The sequence below is a fragment of the Capsicum annuum genome, chromosome 10 (assembly GCF_002878395.1).
Source record: "Capsicum annuum cultivar UCD-10X-F1 chromosome 10, UCD10Xv1.1, whole genome shotgun sequence".
NCBI lineage: Eukaryota > Viridiplantae > Streptophyta > Magnoliopsida > Solanales > Solanaceae > Capsicum > Capsicum annuum.
Window position 1 is genome coordinate 181860430 of NC_061120.1, and position 27393 is coordinate 181887822.

The window sequence follows — 27393 nt, forward strand, 5'->3', positions numbered from 1 at the left end:
TGATCCTTTTCCAAATCACGCGTAGTGAAGGTTTTGGTCCATCCAACTACCTTTAATTTTACAAGTTACAACAACAAAAGGAGAATATTTTTAGGAAATTTTGAAATTTTAACTAATAGAATTGGACTAAAAAAAAATCTGATGATGATCAGTAATATTTAATTAGATACTTAAATTTAGGATTTGATCTCTCTATTGACAATTTTACCGCATTAAGAATATGGTAAAAGTATAATCTCATTTCTCTCTTTATACCAAAAGAGTAATTAATGTTAATTTTTATCATTATATAAAGATATCATTTGCATATTTATAGGATAAGTATGTTATACTCCCCCGTATCGGAATAAGTGAGTTGTTGGGGTATTTATTGGTGTTTTAAATTAAGTGAATCATTGAATTTTTTTCCAAAGTTACCCTTATGATTTGACAACCAATTAATTTTTGAAAAGGTATCAAAGGTCAACTTTTGCTTTTTGAGAGGTAAAAATAGAAAGTTATGTTAAATTTATATCTTTATTACTTTCATTTTTCAATCATTTAATTTCCCTTTTTTTTTTTCAATTTACGTTACACTCACATTTTTCAATTTACGCCTCATTTTTAAAGCTCAATCTTTAAAAAATAAAGAACAACAAAAAACCCTTAAAGATAAATATTCTGATATTTGCATTGCAGTTTGATTAATTTGAATTCGTGTTGCATAAAATCTTCGGGGAAAGCGCTATCTATCATGATTTTTTCATACCCAAGACTTAAAATTGAGACGTCTGATTAAGGAAGGATTAACATCATTTATTGCACCACATTCTCTGATGATGATAAAATAGTTAATTGCTATATATGAAAACTAATCAAAACGATTGTCATTATGCAATTATTTTTTAGCTATTATCTAGTTATATCTTTTCCATTGCACTAGATTTATTAGAGACATTTTCGTCATAGCACTAGAGTCTAGAGGTGGGAGTTCGGATTAGATATGAAGATTTCAATTTGAATTTTTAATTTTTACATTGAAGAAATAACAATCTGAAAAATCTCAGAAAAAATTAGATTTTTTATATTTGATTTTGAATTAACGCAAATTCAGATTTTCTATTTTGATATTAATGGTCTAAAGCAAATCATAACAATTAATTAATTCAATTCACCTAATAATTTGCTCCTTGAAATATATAACTTTGTACAATCAAAAAGGATTGAGGCTACTCCACTGCCCATACCATGTGTAAGCTTTACTAACTCATGAAACTTTTTTCATTTTTATTTGGAATAATAGTCACGAAAACAAATATGATAGTAAACTTGAAGTGACAGTAAAATTGTTTAATGTCAAAACAATGAAACGATATAATATTATTCAATAGCAGATATGATATAATGGGTAGCTAAAGCCATAGGGTACTAATCTAGTTGACCTTTAAAAATGGACTTATTAATATCAGCTCATATAATATGGATAGAACTAAATATAAAGTATCAAAGTTTCGATTTTTAAATATCAAAACTTAATAATAATAAATCTTATATCCAATTTAATATGAAAAAGAATTGACTTTGAATGAATTTACTTTAATGTGGCTTTGTTTTGAGAAAAATTGTTTACCAGATTTTGGTTTACCTCCGCTTGACTAATCAAGTCTAAGAATTTAGTTACCTATTAACAGGCTAAAGAAAAGGAAGAGAGAGAACGCATTGATATTATTGTTTTTTTCTTTTTTTTTTTTTGTAACTAATTTTTTTCATTGATCACCAAGTAAAGAGTTGCAAAACTATAGTAGACTATAACACAGTCTACTACTATTTTCTAAGAAGTTTCAACATTACACTGGCTCAGGGAAGAAGATTAAAAAAAATCAGGCTTCTAACGAAATCCTGTAATCTGGTTGGTGCTCTAATATAGCAAAAACATATACCATTTCCTTCTACTCTTTGTTTCAAAGATTTGTTGGTTGTGTTCCATCCAAATGCAGTGGGTAAATTTTGTATATATCATCTTAAGTAACTGAGATCTTCGTGATCTTCCTTTAGTGTTCTTTAATATTCAAGTTAGTGTTGCTCCCATGTTGTATGTAGTGGCTCAGTGAAATGCATCCAGCTGAGAAGACATGTCCAGATTCTTTTGGAGAGTGTGCACTCTTCAAATAAATAAGCATTTGATTCATCACATTGTTTACATAAGCTACACTTGGGTTCAACTACAATACCCCATTTTAGCAGTCGATCAACAGTGGAAAGCCGGCACTGTACATGAAACCACATTGTGAAAGAGTTTTTTTTTTTTTTTTTTTTCGATTTCCCATCCGGTGTCTGGTACCCATATTGGAGCCCGACTAATCCGGATTCGTGTTGGGTAGGGCCCCCCATTCGGGGGTAGCGCTCCCAACAGAGTTTTCTCCATGCCCAGGATCGAACCCTCGACCTCTGATTAAGGGTGGAGCAGCCCCATCCGCTGCACCACAACCCATGTTGGTGTGAAAACAGTCTTTGATCGTGCACAATTGTGAAACATTAATCTCTTTCAGTTTTCTCTTTCTTTCTCTCCCATTAAATGATAATAGATTTGCCTTGTGATGCCTTTGGTTTCTTTGAGATTACTATGACATGCCTGTAGAATGGTCCTCTACGCAAACACCTTCCTGGTGGTCATCCAAGGTGCAGGGACTAAGATGAATTGGTTGTTCTTAATCTAGTATTCATAAATCCATCTAATCCACATTGTATCCTTCTTTGCTGCCACATCCCAACAGAGTTTAATTACAACTGCTCTATTCCACAATTCCATGTTAATAAGATTAAAACCACCTAAACTTTTTGGGGTGCAAACTTAGTCCCAAGCCACCAAAGCTTTTTTTGATATAACATTAGTCCCAGCCTATAATGTAACGACCTAAAAACACTACAAGAAAAATGCTTCTCGAGATTTTCATAGGGATAATGTGGTAAAATCTTCAAGTAATTTGATTATCTGCGGATCTTCTTATTTATTAGAATCCAAAGGAAATACCTTCGTAGATAATTATTACCTACGGATTTATAAAATCCCTAAGTTATTTAGCTACGAAAATAAATCCGCAGGTAATTATTATCCACGGATTTATAAAATCCCTAGATAATTTAGTTGCGAAAATAAATTCTCAGGTACGTTATTTGCGATTAACTATCAAAATTTTGCATGAATTTTTTGGTAAAATGCCATAAAAAAGGATTTTACTTGCGGATTTTTACGAAAAAATTCATAAATTATTCCCCACAAAGATTCTCAAGTAAATCCGAAGGAAATTTAAAGGTGAAAATTCCTAATTAACAAAAGAAAATTTCTTGTGGATATTTATGAAACTATTTTGCAAGAAAATTCGTATGAAATGCCCCAAATAAATCCGCAAGAACAAATTTTCTCAAAAAAAATTCATGAATATTTAGCATGTGCATCCCATGGAAATTCTCAAGTAATAATTCACACGTAAATTACAAAAAATATTTTACAATTTGTCAAAAATCTATTCAAAACCTCCAATAATTCTCAAAAAAACATAATTCAATACAAGTCATTTGTAAACCATTACAGCTAACAAAAAACATAATTCGTAACATCCACATCAATAATGTATGATTCTTAAATGGTCTAAAATAAAATATTTCAAACTTGAATCCTCAATAAAACTTTCAACCATCGGGGTCAGAATCACTTTTATTCTATTAAGTTTGGTTGTCTTCTTGAGATGACTGTTCATCATTTGAAGATGATTTCTTGTATACATGCTTCATCAACAAGTCCAATTCCTCTCTCAGCCTCCTTCCACAATTGATGCACTTTGAGCAGTTAATATTTCTTGTTTCTTTCTTTGACATTATAGTATCGAATAAAATCATAACAATCAACAAATATAAACATGTATAGATTAGCATATAAAGCATCATAAACTCAAAGTTGATTTTTCAGATTATTGTGACTATTGTTATGATTTGTCCTATTAAGATAACAGGGGATGAAATTAGAAGAATAAAAGAACAAGAGGAAAGGTTAAAGTGGTGCCATGTATTTAACACTTAATGTAACTACACTTAACTATTTGCAAGTCACTAGTACATATTTCAAGTCACTACACTTAATCATTTAAAGTCACTAGAATACATTTCAAGACACACATTTAATTATTTTCAAGTCACAAGTTTAGAATTTCAAGTAACTTAGTTCACATTTCAAGTAACTACACTTAACCATTTTTCAGTCACAAGTACACATTTCAAGTCACTACACTTAACCATTTTAAAGTCACAAGTATATATTTCAAGCAACTACACTTAATCATTTTCAAGTCACAAGTTCACAATTTCAAATGACTACACTTAACCATTTTAAAGTCACTAGTATACTTTTCAAATCACTACAGCGGGTCCATCTATCGGTACTTCTGGTTTCGACCAGATCTGGTTCCCATAAGTTTAGATTTCGGAGGCACTCCGGTGAAGCTCCAACCAATTATTTCGGCGACCAGTTTCAGCATCAGTTTGTTGAGACCCAACATACCACGCAGGAAAAAAAGACTTGGCCTATAAGCGTAACCCGGTGACTTCTAATCTTTGCTATTTCATTATTCGTATAAATTATAGTATTATCTCCTGTATCTTGACTTGCACTTAATTTGTTGGGATTTTCTGTTGTCGTATATTTTTGGTTTATTCCATTGCTTGACTTAGTTATAATTGGTGGGTTTGACTTTTCTTTATTATTTCATATTATATACTATGCTTGTGCCTTTTATTTTCTGTTGCTGCATGATTACTGGTGTTGTGTGTTTTTTTTTGGGAGTTGTGGCTGTGGGCATTAATGGTAGGATAGGGTCATGTCCGAGGGGGTTAGGGCGGGGGCCTATGTTGGGGGGGGGGGAGGAGGGAAGAGCGGCTGTGGGAGTGGGTGCTAGGCCCGACGTTAGGAGAGATAAAAGAAGATGGGTTGTTAGAGTTGATAGGTTGCGGGTTGGGTCTTAGAATATAGGTACTCTGCAGGGTAAGTCTATAGAGTTGGTGAAGATTCTTAGAAAGAGGAGGATCAATAGTGCGTATCTGTAGGAGACTAAGTGGGTAGGGTCTAAGGCTAGGGATGTGGATGGTTATAAGCTGTGGTACTCTGGTAGTGAGAGGCATACGAATGGAGCTGGTATCTTAGTATATGAAGAGCTTAGAAGGAACGTAGTGGAGGTTAAGAGAATCAGAGATAGGTTGATGACTGTTAAGTTGGTCATCAAGGGGTCTACTCTAATCGTGTGTAGTGTTTATGCACCGAATGGGCTTGGATGGGGAGAAAAAGATGCGGTTTTGGGAGGCGTTGGATGAGGTGGTAAGAGAAGTGCCTAGTTTTGAGAAGATTGTTATGGCAAAGGATTTCAATGGGCATATTGGGGTATTATCGAGAGGCTTTGGCAATATGCATGGCGGTTTTGGTTTTGTGGAGAGAAATGAAGAGAGAGTTGCTCTGTTGGATTTTGCGAGGTCCTTTGAGTTGGTAGTGGTGAATTTGAGCTTCCCGAAGAAGGACGATCACCTTATCACCTTTCAAAGCGCGATAGCCAAGACGTAAATTGACTTTTTGCTGCTTAGAAAAGGGGATAGGGTATTGTGTAAGGACTGTAAAGTCATACCGAGTGAGAATCTTTTGACTCAACATAGGCTCTTGGTGATGGACTTAGTTATTAAGAAAGATAAAAAGAGAAGGGGTGAGGAGGATAGACCTAAAATTAAGTGAGGCGGCCTTACACCGGTGAATGCGAGAGAGATAAGAGAGAGGTGGTGGGAATAGGGGTGTGGGAGTGTAGGGGGACGTAGATAGTATATGAGATAGGGCAGCTAGGTGCATCAAGGATACTGCTAGTGAGGTGTTGGGTATTTCCAGGGGCTATGTCGGCCATCGTCGGGGGGATTAGTGGTGGAATAAAGAAGTTAGGAAGAAAGTGGAGACTAAGAAGGGAGCATATGCTAAGTTGAGTGAGAGTAAGGATGAAGATGAGAAGCAGGCTAATAGGAAGGAGTACAAGATAGCTAGGAAGGAGGCTAAGTTAGCAGTCACGCTTGTATGCGGGGTTAGAGGAGAAAAAAGGGGAAAAGAGGTTGTTTAGGCTTGCTAAGGCTAGGGAGAGGAAGGGTCGTGACCTCGACCAGGTAAAATGCATTAATGGGGAGGATGGTAGAGTATTGGTGAAGGATGGTCACATTAAGAAGAGATGACAGTTGTACTTCGATAGGTTATTGAATGAAGAAGGGGATAGAGTTATTTTATTAGGGGAGCTGGAGCACACATAGGAGTGTCATGATTTTAGTTATTGTAGACGTTTTAAGGTAGAAGAGGTCAGAGAGGCTGTTTGTAGGATGCGTAGGGGTAGGTCGACGGGGCCTGATGAGATACATGTGGATTTTTGGAAGTTCTCTGGCGAGGTTGGCTTAAGGAGGTTGATCGAATTATTTAACGACATTTATAAGTCGCCAAAAATGCCCGAGGCTTGGAGATGGAGTACTATGATCCCTCTTTATAAGAATAAGGGTGACATTTAGAGTTATAATAACTATAAAGGTATTAAGTTATTGAGCCACACTATGAAGATTTGGGAGAGCGTGGTCGAGTTGAGGTTGAGGAAGATAGTGTCTATCTCGAAAAATCAATTTGAATTTATGCCCGAGCGCTCGACGACGGAGGCAATTCACCTAGTGCGGAGACTGGTGGAATAGTATAGGAAAAGGAAGAGAGATCTGCACATGGTGTTTATCGAGTTGGAGAAGGCGTACGACAAAGTCCCTAGAAAGGTGCTTTGGAGATGCTTGGAGATGAGTGGGGTACCGGTGGCGTATATTAGAGCAATCAAGGACATGTATAATGGAGCTAAGACTCAGGTGAGGACGGCGGGAGAAGAGTCAGAGCATTTTCCTATTTTGATGGGGTTGCACTAGGGTTCCACTCTTAGCCCATTTTTGTTTACTCTGGTGATGGATGTGTTGATGCGGCGTATTTAAGGAGAGGTACCTTGGTGTATGCTTTTTGCAAATGATGTAGTTTTGATTGATGAGATACGGGAGGGGGTGTGAATGATAAATTAGAGCTATGGAAACAGACCCTTGAGTCTAAAGGGTTCAGGTTGAGCAGGAGCAAGATAGAATAATGACGTGAGGCAGGAAAACAAGATGGTAGTAAGGTTGGATTCCCATACGGTGTGTAAGAGGGATAGTTTCAAGTATTTGGGGTCCATGATTTGGGGGGATGGTGAGATTGACGAGGATGTCTCCCACCGTATTGGGGAGGGATGGATCAAGTGGAAGCTCGCCTTAGGGGTGTTATGTGATAGGAAGGTGCCGCCCAAGCTTAAAGGCAAATTCTATAGGGTGGCAGTCTGCCCAGCCATGTTGTATGAAGTGGAATGCTGGTCAGTCAAGAACTCTCACATTTAAAAATTGAAGATGGCGGAAATATGGATGTTGCGTTGGATGTGTGGTCTTAATAGGGGTGATAGAGTTAGAAATGAGACTATTCGGGAGAAGGTTGGAGTCGGTAGAGGACAAGATGCAGAAAGTCTGATTGAGATGGTTCGAACATGTGATGAGGAGAGGTACGGATGACCCAGTTCGTAGATGTGAGAAACTTGTATTGGATGGTTACAGATGGGGTAGGGGTAGGTCGAAGAAATACTGGAGAGAGGTGATCAGGCGGGACATGGAGCAGTTACAGCTCACTGAGGACATGACCCTAGATAAGAAGATCTGGAGGACGCGAATTAGGATAGAAGGCTAATGCCAGTTTGAGTCGTGGGGTAGGACATTACTTGGTAGATGTATTATTCTTCCTAGGACACTTTGTTGCATGCCTTATTACGAATGTGGTTACTATTCTTTGTTTATTGTTCCTTGTGGGTGGCGTATTTATGTCTTGACATCTTGTTCCATGCTTTATTAAGTATTTGTTTATTACTCCTTGTCTTGAGATGGAGGTCTATCGGAAACAACCTTTCTACTTCTCCTGAAGAAGTGGTATAGACTGTGTACATCTTACCCCTTCCAGACCCCACTAGGTAGGAATACACTGGGTTTGTTGTTGTTGTTATTGTTGTACACTTAACCATTTTAAAGTCACAAGTATACATTTTAAGTAACTACACTTAATCATTATCAAGTCACAAGTTCACAATTTCAAATGACTACACTTAACCATTTTCAAGTAACTAATTCACATTTCAAGTAACTACACTTAACCATTTTCGAGTCACTACTATACACTTCAAGCCACTACACTTAACCATTTTCAAATAACTAATTTACATTGTAAGTCACTATACTTATAACATTTTTAAGTCACTAATGCACATTTCAAATCACTACACTTGACTATTTTCAATTAACTAATTCACATTTCAAGTCATTATACTTAATCATTTTCAAGTAACTATATAACTATGCTACATTCCGTCAAAACACACTTAAACATAATTTTCAAGTACCTAAACACTTATCTTTTGTGTTTGTTATACTGTTAGTTTGTTTTGTGTACCATACTAGTTTATATGCGCTTACTTTTTGTATTGGTTATACTGTTATTGGTCCTAAGCTGGAGGTCTATCGGAAACAGCCTCTCTACTTCTCTTGAGGTAGTGGTATGGTCTGCGTACACTCTACCCTCCCCAGACCCCACTAGGTAGGAATACACTGGGTATGTTGTTGTTGTTGTTGTAAATTCAAAACACAAGTCACTAATTCATAATTCAAGTAACTAAAACAATTTTTAAATCCCTAATTCACTTCACAAGTTACTAATTCACCTTTCAAGTACCTACACTTACACATTCTCAAGTCACTAATTCACTCCTCAAGTGACCACACTTTAGTAAATTCAAAATACAAGATCACATTTCAAGTACCTACACTTACACATTTTCAAGTCGCTAATGCACTTATCAAGTGACCACTCGTTACTAAATTCAAAACAAAAGTTCACATTTCAAGTACCTGAATTCAAAACACAAGTAACTATTTCATAATTCAAGAAACTACACCTAAACATTTCAAGTCATTAAGCAGGCTGTCAAACCATTAAGCGTACCACATCTAAGCAATTTAAAATACTCAATTAAGCAGGCTGTCAAACCACATCTAAGCAAACCATAATTACAGAAAAAGAAAGCATTATTCTTTCACCAATTAAAGAAAAAGAATTTATAACGTAACAAGAATAGACATGCCATGGTATTCACAATGAATTTATAAAATAAGCCTAGCAAATGGAATAACAAAACCCCTAAAAAGTAGGGGTGGACGTTTGGTTCTTCGGTTATCGAGGTTTTGTTCTTCGGTTTTTAGTTTTGCAATAATGAGCACCAAACACCGATTCAAACTAATTTGGTTCAGTTCAATTTTTTGTACTTTGGTTTGGTTTGATTCGGTGTTTCTAAATCGATTTTTCAGTGTAAGTGAGAAACAAAACAAGAACAAAATTATCAACATGTAGTCAAGTAATGAATGGAAAAAATGTAACAGCAAAACCCTCTAAGGATTCACAAAATTATGCAAGCTAGGAAGGAATTGATACGTACTGATGTAACAAACAAGCTCACTGCATATGCCATTCTCATCTGTTCTTATTTTGATCCACCTTTTCTACTTCATAACTTATGTGATATGCCTCTATGCATTGTTGTTCATTTTCTTGTGTTTAGCAGTCCACTAGTATCAAATAAGTATAAAAGTAGGCACCAGAAATCGCACAAGTATTTAACATAGTAGGATACTAAACAAATTAATAGTTCTCCAATCCATACTTTACAAATTCATGTAAGTAATAAACATAAGTATCAAACCCACCCTTCACAAATTGTTTATGGAGACGGTATGAATTATAAACAAATTGTGAAGCTATAAAATTAAATGTATGAAATATTTTTAAAAATTTAATTAATAAAAGTTTGGTTGTTCAGTGCACCGAAGAACCGTGACCCTTAAATCAAACACTGAGCCGAAAAATCAAAATTCCAAAATCAAAAAAATCAAAATCGAACCGAAAAACCAAATTAATCCGGTTTGGTACGGTTTTACGATTTTTATGCCCACCCCTTCTAAAAAGGGGTCACAAACTTTAAAAAAACGTTAATGAGAGCTCACAGGAAAAATTCATAATCAAGTTTTGTTATGTTCAAATCTAAAAAAATGTCGAAAAGGAAAAAGAGTAGGAGGCGATGGCACCTTAAAAAATTAAAACAGGTTACCAAACCTTGGACGAATTCTTAAGAATCCGTCATGAAGATTACATGTTCTCCGGTAGGTCGGACTGATTTTTGTTAGAAATGGGTAGAGCAACTGTTTTTTCGGCTGGATGCGGCTGGGCAGCGGTGAGTGCATGCGCGTTAGTTGCGTAGTTGCTGCGCAACGGCGACGGCGGCAGAGCTTTTAAGAAGGGGAGATGGTCAGCGGCGACGATGTTGGCTCGACAGGTGGAGTCGTCGGTGAGGTGAGGGAGAGGAGAGGCGTCGAAGTAGCGTAGCATCGACGTCGCGGTTAGCCAGAGAAGAAAGAAAGAGCAGCTGTAATGGTTTAGTTTAGAGAGAGAGAGAAGAGCATAGGAAGAAGTGGGGGAGTTCAAAATCGAAAAATATAGACACACGAACTAACCGAAGGGGTTCAACATCAATTATATATACATAAAAAATATTTATTATTATATAAAAATAATATAATTTTTCATCGGAGATTCAGATGAATCTCTAATCATATGGTGGCTTCGCCACTGGTATGGAGAGAGAAAGAAGTGCGGCTGTTGTTGGTAAAAAATGGTTAGGGTTTGGTTTTCGATATTTAAAAATGAAAAGAGATGGAGAATCAATCTCAGTCATTGATCAATTTGATCTATGACTGAGATTTAAAGTTATAAGATATTTAAAATTGGGCCATAATTGAATTGAAGAGTTAAAATTAAACTCAAGTAGGTAAAATCTAGGCTAAAAGTATCATAAATTAGAAAAATTAAGTTAAAAATAAATAAGTTGAGAAAATTAAATAAAAAAATAATAAAAAAAGGATTGCTATAATAAAAATAAATAAATAAATATAATAATAATAATAATAATAATAAAAACTAAAGAATGTATTTGTAAATTATGAGTGTTCATATGATAAATATTAATAAAATTTTGTAAACTAAATAAATAAAATATTATATTTGAATTAATAAATTGTAAAAAATGATAGTAAAAAGTAATCAAAAATAATTTGTATATTTTTAAATCATGGGTGTGACACATTGTTAATTATATTATACAAGAATAATGTGTAAAAATATTAATATTTAAAATTAAATAATTTTGATAAAATGGCAGCTTAGAGAGCATCGGGAGGTCAAAATTAGGTATCAACAGCAGTTGAAGCAAACATGTTATAAATGTCTATTTTATTTTTTTATTAAATATTATTAATTTTTTATATGTTAATGATTTATAATAATTAATTAAGGGGTAATATAGTAAAATTACGGAGTAGCTGAAGCAGGTGAAGAAGCAGGCATGTCGACGACACCTATTTTAAGGTGTTAGCTAATCTTGAATTACTTATCCGTCACTGATGAACATTAATTTCTCGATCTCAATAACGGGTCAAGCTAAGATTGATGATTAACTCAAATATATCTTTGATATCATATTCAACTGCTTGATCAACTCGTGTGAGCTTTACAAGTATTTTTAAAATTGAGTCAAGCTAAGATTTATTTATCTCGAATAAATATCAATTCTAACTAAAATTGATATTAATTGAATAAGAAATAGGCTAGACATTACATAAGTTGGGCAAATTGAATTGACTTAGGTTGTTATTTAATAAATGTAGGAAAGACGTAGTAGACGTAGTAGTAGTGATGATGATGATGATGATGATGATGATGGTAGTGATGATGATGGTAGTGATGATGATGATGATGATGATGATGATGATGTTTGTAAATTATGAGCATGTATAATTGCGAAAATGATTTAATAAATATTAGCAAAATTACGTAAAATATTATATAATATAAAAAATAATAATATAAAAATAAATCGTATATTTTCAAATCATGAATGCGACACGTTAATACTTATTTGATATCAAAATAATGCGTAGAAAATATCAATATTTAAAATTAATAATTTTGCTAAAATAACAGTCTAAGAGGGGTATCAGGGGGTCAAAATTGGGTGTCAACACAACTAACTCGATTTATTTTCACAAATTGGGGTCCGTGGAGGGTACAGTGTACGTAGACCATACTGCTAAGGTAGACAGGTTGTTTCCGATAGACCTTCGGTTCAAGAAAAATAGTTTGAAGTTGTCCAATTTCAAGAAAAATATTAGTGAAAATTGATTTAATATTGGTCGCTGATCAAATGTGATGAACGATTGAGATTTGAATTGAGGAGATGAGTCAAATTGGGATTAGATATTGGGTTAAAAAAATTGAATTGAGAATTTCGATTGAGTCAAATTAAACTCAATTGACACAAATTGAGTATAAATTGGATAAATTTAAATAAATTAGAAAAATTAAATTGAATGAGGTTGATATTTAATAAATATAGTAACTATATAAAATTAATATTAAAAATAAATATAATAATAATAATTAATAAATGTTGATCGACGGATGAGATCTAAAGATTAAGAATTTTGTTTAAAAAATTGAATGAAGTTTGAAATTGAGTTCAATTGGACACAATTTGGGCTAGGATTGTAATAAATTGGATAAAATTAAGCTAAAATTGTTACAAATTGGCAAAATCATACTAGAAAATAAATAAATTTAAAATTAAATTGACTAAGGTTGCGGATTAATACGATAATAATAATAATAATAATAATAGTAAAATAAATAATATAATTATTCTCATATTAATTATGAATAAATTGTGTAACTAAAAATACGAAACATAATATATTACTTTAAAATCAACGATAACAAATATATATATATATATATATTATATATATATATATATATAAATTTTATATTTATACATATATATTTTTAATTTATATATTCAGTATAAGTAATGTTTTCCCATTATTTCATTTCATTTCATCCACGTTGAGTTATTTATATTTGAAAATGAAAAATAGATTTGAGAAAAAATAATTTTTTTCGAAAAAGAAATCACAAATTTTAAATGCTCGGTCATGACAAAGAAAGACTCACTACTTTAGTCTTCAAAATCGAAATAAAAATTTGAAATAACTGACCAAATTTATAGAAATCGAATCGAATCGAATTTATTTTGGTTTGATTACGGCTTTTATTTTTGTCAATTCAAAAATTGAAAAGACGAACCGATATTAAACAAGTAAATCAAATAAATAGAATACCCACCCCTAATCTAATCATATATATAATTCTGAAACTACCTAATACTTTCCACTCAATATAAAATTAATTAATTTTTTTTATTTTATTTCATAATTATTATACCTTATATCTCACACCAAACGACTCTTAAATGTACATTATATTGATATATTATATTATCGTGAGTAGTATGATGTCTTATAATTATATTTAAATTATCCAATAGAAAAACACGGTCTATTTGAGCCCTGAGTCGTTCTTCGCCTTATCTTAGGCCAACAAAATTTCACCTCTTTAATTTTTTGGTGATAACATAACGAGTCAACCTAAGGTTTATTTGGCTCAAATACATCTTTGATACCATCTATGTCAACAAACTAATTTTAATTTCTTGAGCATCTTTTACTTGATTATACGTGTCCACCGATTTAATGTCTAATTTCTTTTTATTTATTTTTTTCATTCTTCAAGTTTATCCCTTTCCTATTTGAATTTTTCAAGTCACAAAATCCTACGTAAATCCCCAAGAAATAGTTTCAGCTAAATTTGTAGCAACATAATCCCCCAATATTTGTTCAAGTAATAATTTCGTAGGTAAATCTCCAAGAAATAATTTTAGCTAAATTTGTAGCAACACAATCCCCCAATAATTTCCCAAGTAATAATTTTGTAGGTAAATCCCCAAGAATAAATTCCCAGCAAAATTTCCAGAATAAAATTTCCAAATAATTTCTCAGGTAATAAAATCCATTACATAAATTTCTACCAAAATATCTCTACGTAAATTCATAGGATAAATTACCTGAAAATTTTTCTATGAATTTAAAAAATATATATATTTGTCCATATACCTGCGGATTTACCTAAAGATAAAATACCCACCGGTATATTTCCCCAGGTAATGTCACAAGTAATAATTTCGCAGGTAAATTCCCAAGAATAGATCCCCAGCAAAATTCTCAGCACAAAATCCCCAAATAATTTCCCAGGTAATAATATCCATTACATAAATTTTCACCAAAATATTTCTAAGTAAATTCGTAGGATAAATTACCTGAAAATTTTTCTATGGATTTAAAAAATATATATATTTGTCCATATACCTGCGGATTTAACTAGAGATAAAATACCCGCAGATATATTTATGCAGGTAATATCGCAAGTAATAATTTCGTAGGTAAATTCCCATCGAAATTCGCAGCACAAAATTTCCAAATAATTTCCTAGATAATAAAATATATTACATAAATTTTCACCAAAATATCTCTAAGTAAATCCATAGGATAAATTACCTTGAAATTTTTCTATGGATTTAAAAAATATATATATTTGTCCATATACTTGTAGATTTACCTAGAGATAAAATACCCGTAGATATATTTTCCCAAGTAATGTCGCAAGTACTAAATTTGCGCAATATGACGCCAAATTTACCTGCGGAATTTTTTACAAATATATAGTTTGCAGGTAATATATTTTAATGTTAAAGAATTTAATATTTTCGCAGGTAAATCCATATGTATTTCCTGTGATATTATTCCCTAGGTAAAATCCCTATGTAATTTACAGTTTTCTAGTATTGAAATTTGATGAAACATGTGAAATTTGTGATTTTATGTGATTTGACTGTTATACCCCTCCTCGTAGTTGCATTATGATATTTCTGGGGTGTGGGAGTGATTGACATGATTTTCTGTAACGCCCCAAGATCCCATCCCGAGATGTCACACGGTTCTTAAGGCCCCACGCGGCCTCAAGTTAACTCTCTAAACCTGTCATCACTTCTAGAATTGACTTTGACAATAGTCATGCTAATATAAGAGAGAATGACATATCATAAACATACTGGAATAAGATAAGAAACTAGCCTGTACAATTCAAAATACTGAAATTCTGTACATACCAACCCTTTAATCTGACAAAGCCTCTATACATCAAAATCAAGGAGACATTGGGACAAACTCCCCAACTGACTCAAACAGTAATGAAACCCATAATAACAAAATGGTATCACAAAAAAATAAACACGATCCTCTAACCATGAGGACTCACCACTGAGCAGACGAAAAGAGACACCCGAATATCACTAACGCGGCTGAGTACCTGAACCTACATTACGAGAAAATGTAGCCCATAGGAAAATATGTGGGTCAGCACTTTGGAATGTACTGAGTATGTGGGGGTGCATGTAACAATGTAAATATCATCATCAATTTCATGAAAATATGCATATGTACAATGATGGCTCACTTGGCTTGAGTTAGATTGCAACATACTTTTCATGATCTCATTGTAAATAAATCATATGATAAAAACCTAATAAATCATCATAAACAACTCAACTCTTCAACTCAAGACTCGGAGTGACTCTGTAATTCAAGAAACTCAACTCTTATGGACATGGGAGGTTCTTATAACCGACATAAATCATGTGAGCTACATGGAGTCCAACATTTTGCCCTCCTAAGGAGAGAATCCCACATTGGCGGGAGCGTCGTACTCTTTCCTGGGAGTACAACCTAAATTTAGTGATCACAATCTCATACTCGGCCTTCGGCCCATAATTATCAATATCAATCCTACGGTGGCACGTAGTTTTAGGGGAAATACCACATTTACCGCTCGGTGCTAAATACTAATCCCAAACACAAGCTCAGAACGCGTTAGGAAATCCACCACAAACATCATAAGGATCTATCATGAAGACCAAATCAAATCTCTTTCTCATTTATCATATCATAATCAATTTGTGGATTCCTAACTCGACTCAAATCAAATCAATCTTTCTCAATATCAAAATGTATCAATTCATTAAGTCATGGCAACATCAATATCTTTGAGGAAATATCAAGACTCATTGTAACAACTCAATTCTCATGAATCAATATACTCAATAATCCAATTTGTCATAAGGAAGCTTAAAGCTTGACACATATCTTGAAAGCACTTGAAATACCAACTCATAGTAGAAACATGAAATTCACAATATTAAATATCAAGTCATAACTTGAAAATTGTAAAATAATCATGCATAACAAAGCTTGAACAATTTATAGTCTCATAATCTCATGATGAAGTAATTTGGGTATAAACCCACTTGCAAAATCATATAAATCCATAGTAAAAATCAAAGCTTTGAGCACAAGAATGAAAGAATTGCTCTTGTTCAAAACTCCACATACCTTAATCTTTGAAATTGGTTGAACTCTAGTGCTTGAGACTTTACTCACACTTGTAATAAAAAAATTCTTGAAGCCCACTCTATGAGGAACTTGATTCTTGAAGGAATCTTGAAGATTTATGGATGATTTTTGGAAGATTAATTTCCTTAAATAAAACCCTAGATATATTTCTTAAGAGAATTGACAGAGAGAAATGAAGAAATTAGGTTTTAGATGAGGATTCTCATATATATAGAGGGCTCCAAAAATGGGAAATAACCAAAATACCCTTGCAAAAATTGTCCATCAATTGTTGAAAAAAATAGCTGACAACATCCGTGACAAGCCGTCAGGCTCGTGATAGGCCGTCACGAATTGTCGTCACAAAAATTATGATTTTTGGCTTAAGGTTGACGACATTTTGTGACAAGCCGTCAGGCTTGTGACAAGTCGTCATAAAAGGTCCTCACAGATTTTTCAGGCTGACACGCTGGAGTAAAATAAGCATAACTCTTTGATTCGATATCGGATTTTTACAAAATTGGTATCGTTGGAAAGCTAATTCAATTATATATCTTTTGGTAGGTCATGAGACAATAATTCGTAGTATAACGAGAGATATGCTCATTTGAAGTTGACTATGCCAAAATCCTTCTCAAGAATTCAATCGGTAAAGAATGTTTTGATTCACCCAATCGTTAGGACATCTTTAAAGCCTTAATACACATCAAACTTGATCAGAAAACAACCAAAACACTATAATTTATTTCTCCTGGGCTTGAGTCATGGTGGTGCTATTGGTTAGAATCTCGGGGTATTACAATATCCCCCCTTTGGAAACATTCGTCCTCGAATATTGCCAGATAGGCTAAGAACAAGAGAAAAATGAGGAAGTATAGCTGGAACGACTCACTCAAAATACTTACTTCACTCTATAACTTCGAATACTATAGAAAATGTATGAATTCGTGATGAAATTAGACACACTGCTGAATCTTTAATTAGAAGGGGGCGGAGTTAAGAAAGAATAATACCTTCTGCTCGCTCTGAACTCACAGAAAAGAGGTGAGGGTACTTGGCTTGCATATCAGCTTTGGCTTCCCAAGTATCTCAACAGATTGATTTCGCCAAAGCACTTTAACCAAAGGAACTTCTTTGTTCCTTAGCCTACGGATCTGAAAATCTAAAATCTCAATCGGAATCTCCTCGAATGAAAGTCTATCCTGAATATCTAAGCTTTCGGAAGAATCAACCACGACAGAATCACCAACATATTTCTTAAGCATAGAAACATGAAATACCGGATGAACGATAGACAACTCCGTGGGTAAATCTACCTTATAAGCTACTTTACCAACATGGCTCAGAACCCTATATGGACCAACAAAATGGGGACTAAGCTTTTCTTTCTTCCCAAACCTCTTCACCTCTTTCATGGGTGAAACCTTTAAGTAAACCAAATCATTAACATTAAGCTCAAGATCTTTTCTTCTCACATCCGCATACGACTTCTGATGCTTTGAGTGGTTTTCAATCTTTCTCGAATTAACTTAACTTTTTCCATAGCCTCGAACAAAGCATCCGGTCCAATCACAGCTACTTCTCCTACTTCAAACCAACCTATGGGCGATTTGCATCTTCTCCCATACAAAGCTTCGAAAGGGGCCATCTGAATACTAGCATGGAAACTATTATTTTACGTAAATTCGATCAATGGCAAGTGCTTATCCCAACTACCTTTGAAATCAAGCGCGCATGCCCTCAACATGTCCTTCAAAGTCTGAATAGTCCTCTCAGCCTGACCATCGGTCTGCGAATGGAAAGAAAAACTTATACGAACTTGGGTACTGAGACCCTTTTGAAAAGCCCTCCAAATCTGGGAAGTAAACTGAGTACCCCTATCAGAGATGATAGCCAAAGAAACTCCATGCAATTTGACTAACTCATATATATACAATCTAGCATAATACTCAGCTGTATAAGATGAACGCACTGGCAAGAAATGAGCTGATTGAGTCAACTGATCTATGACAATCGAAATCGAATTATGATGACGACGAGAAGGAGGCAAACCAATTACAAAATCCATATTCATTTCTTCCCACTTCCAAGTAGGAATGCCAAACTCTTGCATTACACCACCGGCCCTCTGGTGTTTTACCTTAACTTATTGACAAGTAGAACACTTTGCCACAAATCCTGCTATGTCTTTCTTCATACTGTTCCACCAATAGATTTCTCACAAATCGCGGTACATCTTGGTAGCACCGGGATGAATAGCGCACCATGCGCTTCAGCCATAATTCTCTACCTCAAATCATCAGCATTCGGAACATCAAGTCTACCTTGCAATCTCAACACACCATCTCCCCCTTGGAAGAAAACCTCTACCTTCTGGTCCTTAACTGACTCCTTCAGTCTGACCAAACTAGGATCCCTGTCCTGCTTCTCCTTTACCTCTGAGACCAAAAAGGACTCGAAACTACTCTGAACTAACATACTCCCTTAAGCGGAATCAAGCAATCTAACACCCAACCTAGCCAAATGATGCACATCACGAGCCAATTCTTTCTTATCATTCTCTACATGATATATACTACCTATAGACAACCTGTTAAGAGAATCTGCCACAATATTGGCCTTACCCAGGTGATACATCACACTCATATCATAGTTTTTTAGCAACTCTAACCATCTTCTTTGTCTAAGGTTCAACTCCCTCTGAGTAAACACATACCACAGGCTTTTGTGATCAGTAAACACATCAACATGAACACCATACAAATAATGTCTCCAGATTTTCAAAGCAAAAACTACAGCTGCTAATTCAAGATCATGGGTTGGGTAATTCTTCTCATGAGGCTTCAATTGTCTAGAGGCATAAGCTATAACTTTACCCCTCTACAATAACACACAACCCAGACCAACTCTAAAACCATTGCAGTACACCACAAGACCATTAGTACCATCGGGTAAAGCTAACACTGGGGTTGAAGTGAGTCGAGTCTTCAACTCTTGAAAACTCTTCTCACAAGCATCTGTCCACTCGAACTTAACATTTTTTTGGGTCAACCGGGTCATGGGAGATGCGATAGAAGAGAAGCCCTCAACAAAACGATAGTAGTAACCAGCTAGACCCAAGAAACTCCTAATATTAGATGGGGAGGTAGGTCTAGGCTAATTCTTCACAGCTTCTATCTTTTGAGGATCAACTTTAATACCTTCAAAAGAAACAATGTGACCCAGAAAAGCAACTGACCTTAACCAAAATTCACATTTGCTAAATTTAGTGAATAATTGATGAGCTCTAAGGGTTTCCAATATGATTCGAAGATGATCCGCATGGTTATCCTCACTTCGGGAATATACAAGAATATCATCTATGAACACAATAACAAACTAATCCAGATACCGCTTGAATACTCAGTTCATAAGATCCATGAAAGCCGCTGGAGCATTGGTTAACCCAAAAGACATGACAAGAAACTCAAAATAACCATAGCAGGTTTGGAAATCTATCTTTGGAATATCATAAACTCTCACTTTAAGCTGATGAAAGCCGGATCTAAGGTTTATCTTTGAGAAATAACTTGCACCCTGTAGCTGATCAAATAAATCATTGATTCTAGGAAGAGGGTACTTGTTCTTAATAGTCACCTTGTTGAGTTAACGGTAGTAAATGCATATACGTAATGTACCATCTTTCTTCTGTACAAATAGAACAGGTGTACCCCACGGGGAAACACTGGGTCTGATAAAGCCTTTTTCTAAGGGATCTTTGAGTTGCTCCTTTAACTCTTTAAGTTCTTTGGGAGCCATACAGTATGGAGGGATGGAGATAGGCTGAGTGCCTGGAAGGAGATCAATCCCAAATTCTATTTCTCTATCAGGTGGGATGCCTAGAAAGTCTTTCGGGAAAACATCGAGAAACTCATTAACAATGCTAACTGAATGAATAGTCAGAGTCTCGTACTTGAGGTCTTTAACTTGAACTAGATGATAGATGCAACTCTTGGAAATCAACTTCCTAGCTTTGAGGTAGGATATGAAATGGCTCTTCGGAGTTACAGGACTCCTGGACCACTTAAACACTGGCTCATTAGGAAACTGAAACTTGACCACTTGGGTACGACAATCTATAGATGCATAGCATGAGTGAAGCCAATCTATACCTAGAATGATGTCAAAATCAACCATATCTTGCTCAATCAAATCAGCATATGTGACCGATGAAGGACAGTAACATGACACTTCTTATACACTCTCTTAGCAATAATAGACTCTCCTACTAGGGTAGAAACCAGAATTGGCTCAGGAATCCGTTCAGGGTCCATCTCAAAACTTATAGCAACTAGAGGTGTCACATAAGAGAAACTCAAATCGGGGTCCATCAATATATACACATCAAAATGAAAGATACGGAGTATACCAGTGACAACATCTGGAGAATCCTCCTGCTCCTGGCGAGGTGGTACAACATAAAAGCAATTTTGGCATGAACCGCCAGCAGTACTAGAAGAGGCGCCCTGAGGAGAAACTGGGCAGACTTTGGGAGCGAGGGTATTGGTAGCCTGACTCTGGGGATGAGCATCTTGACTCCTCTGTCTAGCATACAGACAATCTCTAAGTCGGTGGCCCAACTTTCCATAATCAAAGCAACCTCTATGATCAACAAAACACTCGCCAAAATAATCTCTACCACACTTGGCACATAAAGGAGGACGAGGTCTGTTACTTACACTTTCCTGAGATCTGGACGGGATAGGCCTGTTCCCCTACTCTTGCCTGCTTCTAGGTGAGAAAGCACTAACTAAGGAAGGCGCGGGCATAAATGGATGTCTCTGGAATTAAGGGCGGTCTCCTCCATAGAATCTGGACTGACCGAATCCCTACTGCTCTGATCTAGCTCTTTTATTCTCTCTTACTCTCTCCCTCTCTTTCACCTTATCAGCTTTAATCTGTTGGGCATGTGTCATCAATCAAAAAAGGTCCATCTCTCTATTAAGCATAACAAATTTATACTCTTTCACAATATAACTTAACACACCGGTCACGAACTTACTCATGATGATCCTGGAGTCAGCCATCATACTAGGTGCATATTTGGACAGCTGATTGAATCTAAGGTAATACTCTTTAACAGTCATGGAGTCTTGTCTCAAATTTATGAATTCCTCTATCTTTGTTTCCCTCATCTCAAGAGGAAAGAATCTATCTAAGAACGCATCCTGGAATAACTACCAAGTCATGGGAGCGGCATCCTCCCCTATACTTTCCCTTTATATTTCCACCCAATCATATGCAATATCTTTCATTCCATAGGCAGCTAATTCAACACTCTCCTCTTCAGTCACGTGCATAATCTTAGTGATCTTTCTCACTTCATCCAAGTACATCCGTGGGTCTTCACCTACCTTCGACCCATAGAACTCAGGCGGATTCATCCTCATAAAGTCACAAACCCGAGCTACAACAGAATTATTCACTTGTAGAGGCGGAACAGTATCCTGGGTGTTAGCTTGAGTATTGGCGGTAACTGCCTAGGCTAGCGCCTGAAATGCTGCCCAAAATTTTGCATGTGATACATGCTCTTTCAGGGGATCAACGGGTTGAGGTTGCTCATTGTTTCTACGAGCAACGAGGAGGTTTTTCTGTCATAAGAGAGCATAAATTAATAGCAGAAAGAAACAGCCGTAGGCACGATAGACTTTTGAAAGAAAGAAATGACTTTTCCTAAAATGTCCCGTAGCCTCTTGCTCATAGATGTGGCGTGCAACACACCGATGATCAAGACTCTACGTAACGTGGCTTGTCAGACTCCTTAGGACTCTTTAAACCTTAGGCTCTGATACCAAGCTTGTAACGCCCCAAGATCCCATTTCGAGACGTCATACGGTGCTTAAGGCAACACGTAGCCTCAAGTTAACCCTTTAAACCTGTCATCACTTCTAGAACTCACTTTGATAATAGTCATGCTAATATAAAAGAGAATGACATATCATAAACATACTGGAATAAGATAAGAAACAAGCCTGTACAATCCAAAATATTGAAATTCTGTATATACCAACCCATTAGTCTAACAAAGCCTCTATACATCAAAATCAAGGATACATTGGGACAAACCACCATCTAACTCAAATAGTACTGAAAGCCATAAAAACAAAATGGTATCACAAAAATATAAACACGATCCTCGAACCATGAGGACTCACCACTGAGCAGACGAAAAGAGGCACCCAAATATCACTAACGCGGCTGAGTACCTGAACCTACTTTATGAGAAAATATAGCCCATAGAAAAATATGTGGGTCAGCACTTTGAAATGTACTGAGTATGTGGGGGTGCATGTAACAATGTAAATATCATCATCAATTTCATGAAAATATGCATATGTACAATGTTGGCTCACTTGGCTTGAGTTAGATCGAAACATACTTTTTATGATCTCATCGTAAGTAAATCATATGATAAAAACCTCATAAATCATCATAAACAAATCAACTCTTCAACTCAAGACTCGGAGTGACTCCGTAATTCAAGAAACTCAACTCTTATGGACATGGGAGGTTCTTATAATCGACATAAATCATGTGAGCTACATGGAGTCTAATGTTTTGCCCTCTTAAGAAGAGAACCCCACATTGGCGAGAGCATCGTACTCTTGCCAGGGAGTACAACCTAAATTTAGTGATCACAATCTCATACTCAGCTATGGCCCACAATTATCAATATCAATCCTACGGTGGCACATAGTTTCAGGGGAAATACCACATTTCTCGCTCGGTGCTAAATACTACTCCTAGACACAAGCTCAAAACGCGTTTGGAAATCCACCACAAACATCACAAGGGTCTATCATGAAGACCAAATCAAATCTCTTTCTCATTTATCAAATCATAATCAATTTGTGGATTCCTAGCTCGACTCAAATCAAATTAATCTTTCTCAATATCAAAATGTATTAATTCATTAAGTCATGGCAACATAAATAACTTTGAGAAAATATCAAGACTTATTGTAACAACTCAATTCTCATGAATCAATATACTCAATAATCCAATTTGTCATAAGGAAGCTTAAAGCTTGAAACATATCTTGAAAGCACTTGAATTACCAACTCATGGTAGAAACACGGAATTCACAATATTAAATATCAAGTCATAACTTGAAAATTATAAAATAATCATGTATAACAAAGCTTGAACAATTTATATTCTCATAATCTCATGATGAAGTAATTTGGGTATAAACCTCAGATGGAAAATTTGACTTTGCTAAAAGATCCGGAATGTCGATTTTAGGGTGTTAGCATATTTGGTATGATTTTACGACTTTTAAATCTCATTTCGACCCTCAATTTGGAAAATTGTGATTTTGAGTTTCGGGGATCAACTTTGTGAAAATGATATTTTTTAAAAAATTTGATATCGCCATCGTGTCTGGAACGTCGAATTTAGTATGGTTGCATAGTTTGTTTGTGTGTATCGGACTCCGAACGAATCCCGGATACCCCATCGAAGTCCGAATTGGACTTAAAATAGAAAATCTGCAGCTTTTTGTCCATTTAGTGCAGATTTTCTGCACTATTTAAAATTTAAATATTTTTTGGGTCTATTTTGCTCATTTTTCATATTGTTTCTTGATAGTTAAACCCTAAATGGTTTGGAAGATTAAAAATAAAGTTTGTGAGAGCTTGAAAATTTAGATTAACACCTTTTTCTTGGTTTTATTACGGATTAAAGATAAAAATTCACTTTTAGTAATTTCTTGATTGGTTTCTCAAAACCTCAAAAATCTTAGGGCATGATTTTAAATCCAAATTTCACTCCTTTTCACTTGAATAATATTTTTATCTTATAATTACTAGTTTTTCATCAATTTAACTTTCAAAATAACTCCGATTCTTATTTTAACCCGGATTTCAAAAATTTTACCCGGTAAAGCTCAAAAATAATTTTTCTTCGATTTGAACCCCATTTTTGACCCAATTTAACTTGAATTTTCAATTGTAGGCTCCTAATAATATGGGTAACATATTTTTGAAGTAAATTTTTTATTTTTTCCTTCTTTTTCGAAAATCTATTTTGGAGGTCCGTTTTGACCCCGAATAAAAAATAGTCAATATGGGTGTCGTTGGTTTTATTTTGACACACAGATTTCATATTGATATTTTTAGTGGAGTTCGGGATCATTCATAAAAAGTAAGGTCGCGAGTTCAAGTGTAGCGACCGATTTCGGCTTTCGAGGTAGGTTATGGCTTAACTCTTTCAGACTGGGATGGGTAGTAAATGATGGTACAAAATGCATGTTAAGGGTGGAAACTAATCATGAAAAATGATTATCTATGTATTGTTCCCGTGTGGGGACTTATATGTGATGTAATTATCGAAATTGAGATATTATGTGATATGTGTGACCGTGTGGGATCCTATGTGATATTGATAGCCTTGAATACATATGAATAATTGTATTATATTGTTAAAATGCTAATGTGGTACCATTAGTGTATTGTTATTATATTCATACTTTATTGGCAAATGAGGCATGTGAAAATTCATGGATGATACGAAAATAATAAGCGGATATTGACATATATGGTTGTGGAAATTTATCATTGTGTTTGGTTGTGGAAATATATCATGTGGTTGTTTGTGGAAATACTCTATGATTGGTTGTGAACATTACATCTTCATACCATACTAACATTGATACCACCGTGGCAACATCTAAGAAATACTAGCAACACCTTTTTAAAAGATATTGTTAAACCTTATAAAACCCTTTCCAAGGGATGTGCCAAATAGGAGATATGATATATGTGGATTGTATATGGGTTGACGAACCCCCATGAGTCCTGCGTTGGGAGGCTTGCCTCCGTAGGTGTATACGGGGATTGTGCGATGATTCCGGAGGTTGTGCAACTACCTCGTGCATCATCATCATCATCATATACATTGCACTTACTTTATTGTGTTTATGTTGTGTTGTATTTCCTTATTGACTTGTCATCTATGTATTTGTATTACCTTTCTTTGCTTGTATTTGATGATCTTGTATCTATATGTTCTCTCTTGTTCTAGTTATATGTGACATAATGTATACTTGTGTTCAATATCTTGGTGTGTTGTTGTAATATATGTGAGATATATTAGAACTATTAGTACAAGCGGTGTGGGCTACCGTTGTAGGACATTTTCTGATTGTAGGTGATGTGCCCTTAGTGTATATTTTGTATGCTTTATTTACTACTTTGTTTGGTCAGCCTATGATACTCATGCCTACTGCGCACTTCCGGTGTAGGTCCTAGCTTGAGTGTGCCTCAGCTTGCTTGACTCGAGTGATTGTTGGAGTTTCCAAGGTAGCGGTTGGACATTCATGTGTTCGAAGTTCACCTCTATCTTTCTACAGTACTTATGTCTTTACTAGTATTCAGAGACAGATATTATTCATTTGTGGTTATTTTTCTGATGCATTTGACTCTTGGATTATATTAGTACTTCTTACACTATTAACAACTGGTTTTGGGCATGATTGGTATTTTGAATAAGTTCTTTCCGCATTGTTATGATTACTTATATGATTCGGCTTCGTTCTAGAAGCCTTACCGTGGGATATTTCTGTTTTTTTCTCTTTTCGTATTAGTTTGGGTGATAGGCTTACTTGTCAAGGTATGCCGCAATAAGTGCCATCATGACCCTCATTTTTGGGTCCTGACATATAAGTAGTTCCTACAATAGCTCTCAATTATCTTCAGAACTTTAGCTGGTATTATAAAGTGCACCCAATAAGATTGCATGCCATATAACAGAGACTGCATGAGTTGCATTCTGTTGGCATAAGACAGTTTTTAGTTGTCCATGATAACATCCTTGAAATTATCTTGTCAATGAACGGCCTTAACTGAATTAAGGATATTTTCTTAGTAGAAATTGGTACACCAAGATATTTAAATACAAGTTCACCACTTGAGTATCCCAGAATATGATAACTGATCCTTAGTATTAGAATCTCCCAGTCTTATCCATTGAGCTCTTGATTATTGTTTCATAATACATTTCTCGACTAAGGACTATTTTTCTAGTGTCTGTAGAGCTACTCTCTCTTGATGTTGAAGAGTATCAAAATCTATTTTCTATAATTACTCCTGAATAATAATGAGATTAACTCTTGCTTGAGTAATCTTTTTTGGAGTAGCTTTGAATTCCTCATTGTTTAATCTTTTCAAATCAGTCTTAAGAGCTCTAAGTTTTAACCAGAGGTTCTGATCTGGGGTCTGTGCAAGAGTATGCTTCCATCGATGAGCCACAATCCCATGATAATCTTTATGCTCTATTCAAACATTGAAAAATCTAAAAGGCACCCTGATAGTCATTTGTACCTTAGTGAGGTTCAAGAGCATTAGTGAGTCATCAGATATCAATGGAACTTTATATTCCATTTTTATATGCCCTATTTTTACATCCATTCAACACTGCCCAAAATTCTATCAAGCCTACTCCAAATCCTAGTAGTTTCAAGTCACTTATTTTACCATATATAATATTTTTATCCCTTCCATGACAACTCATGTAAGGAGTAGTCATGTATGCATCAGCAAAGTCATTGATCTCACTATAAGTGACAGGAGTCCCAATAATTCGATCTTGTTGATAGAGAAGAGAATTAAAATCACCATTAATGATCCAAGGTAGTTGAATACCTTGAGCAATAGTCCTTAGTTGTTGCCATAAGCTCTTTTGCAATTCACCAGTATTACAATCGTAAACAAAAATTAATAAGCAAAGCTCCCTATCAACAATATTTAACTTGAGAGTGTAGTAATTGGTCCTCTTCCTTTATAGCTGTGATATCATAATAGGTAGTATCCCAGAGTAGCCATATTCGTT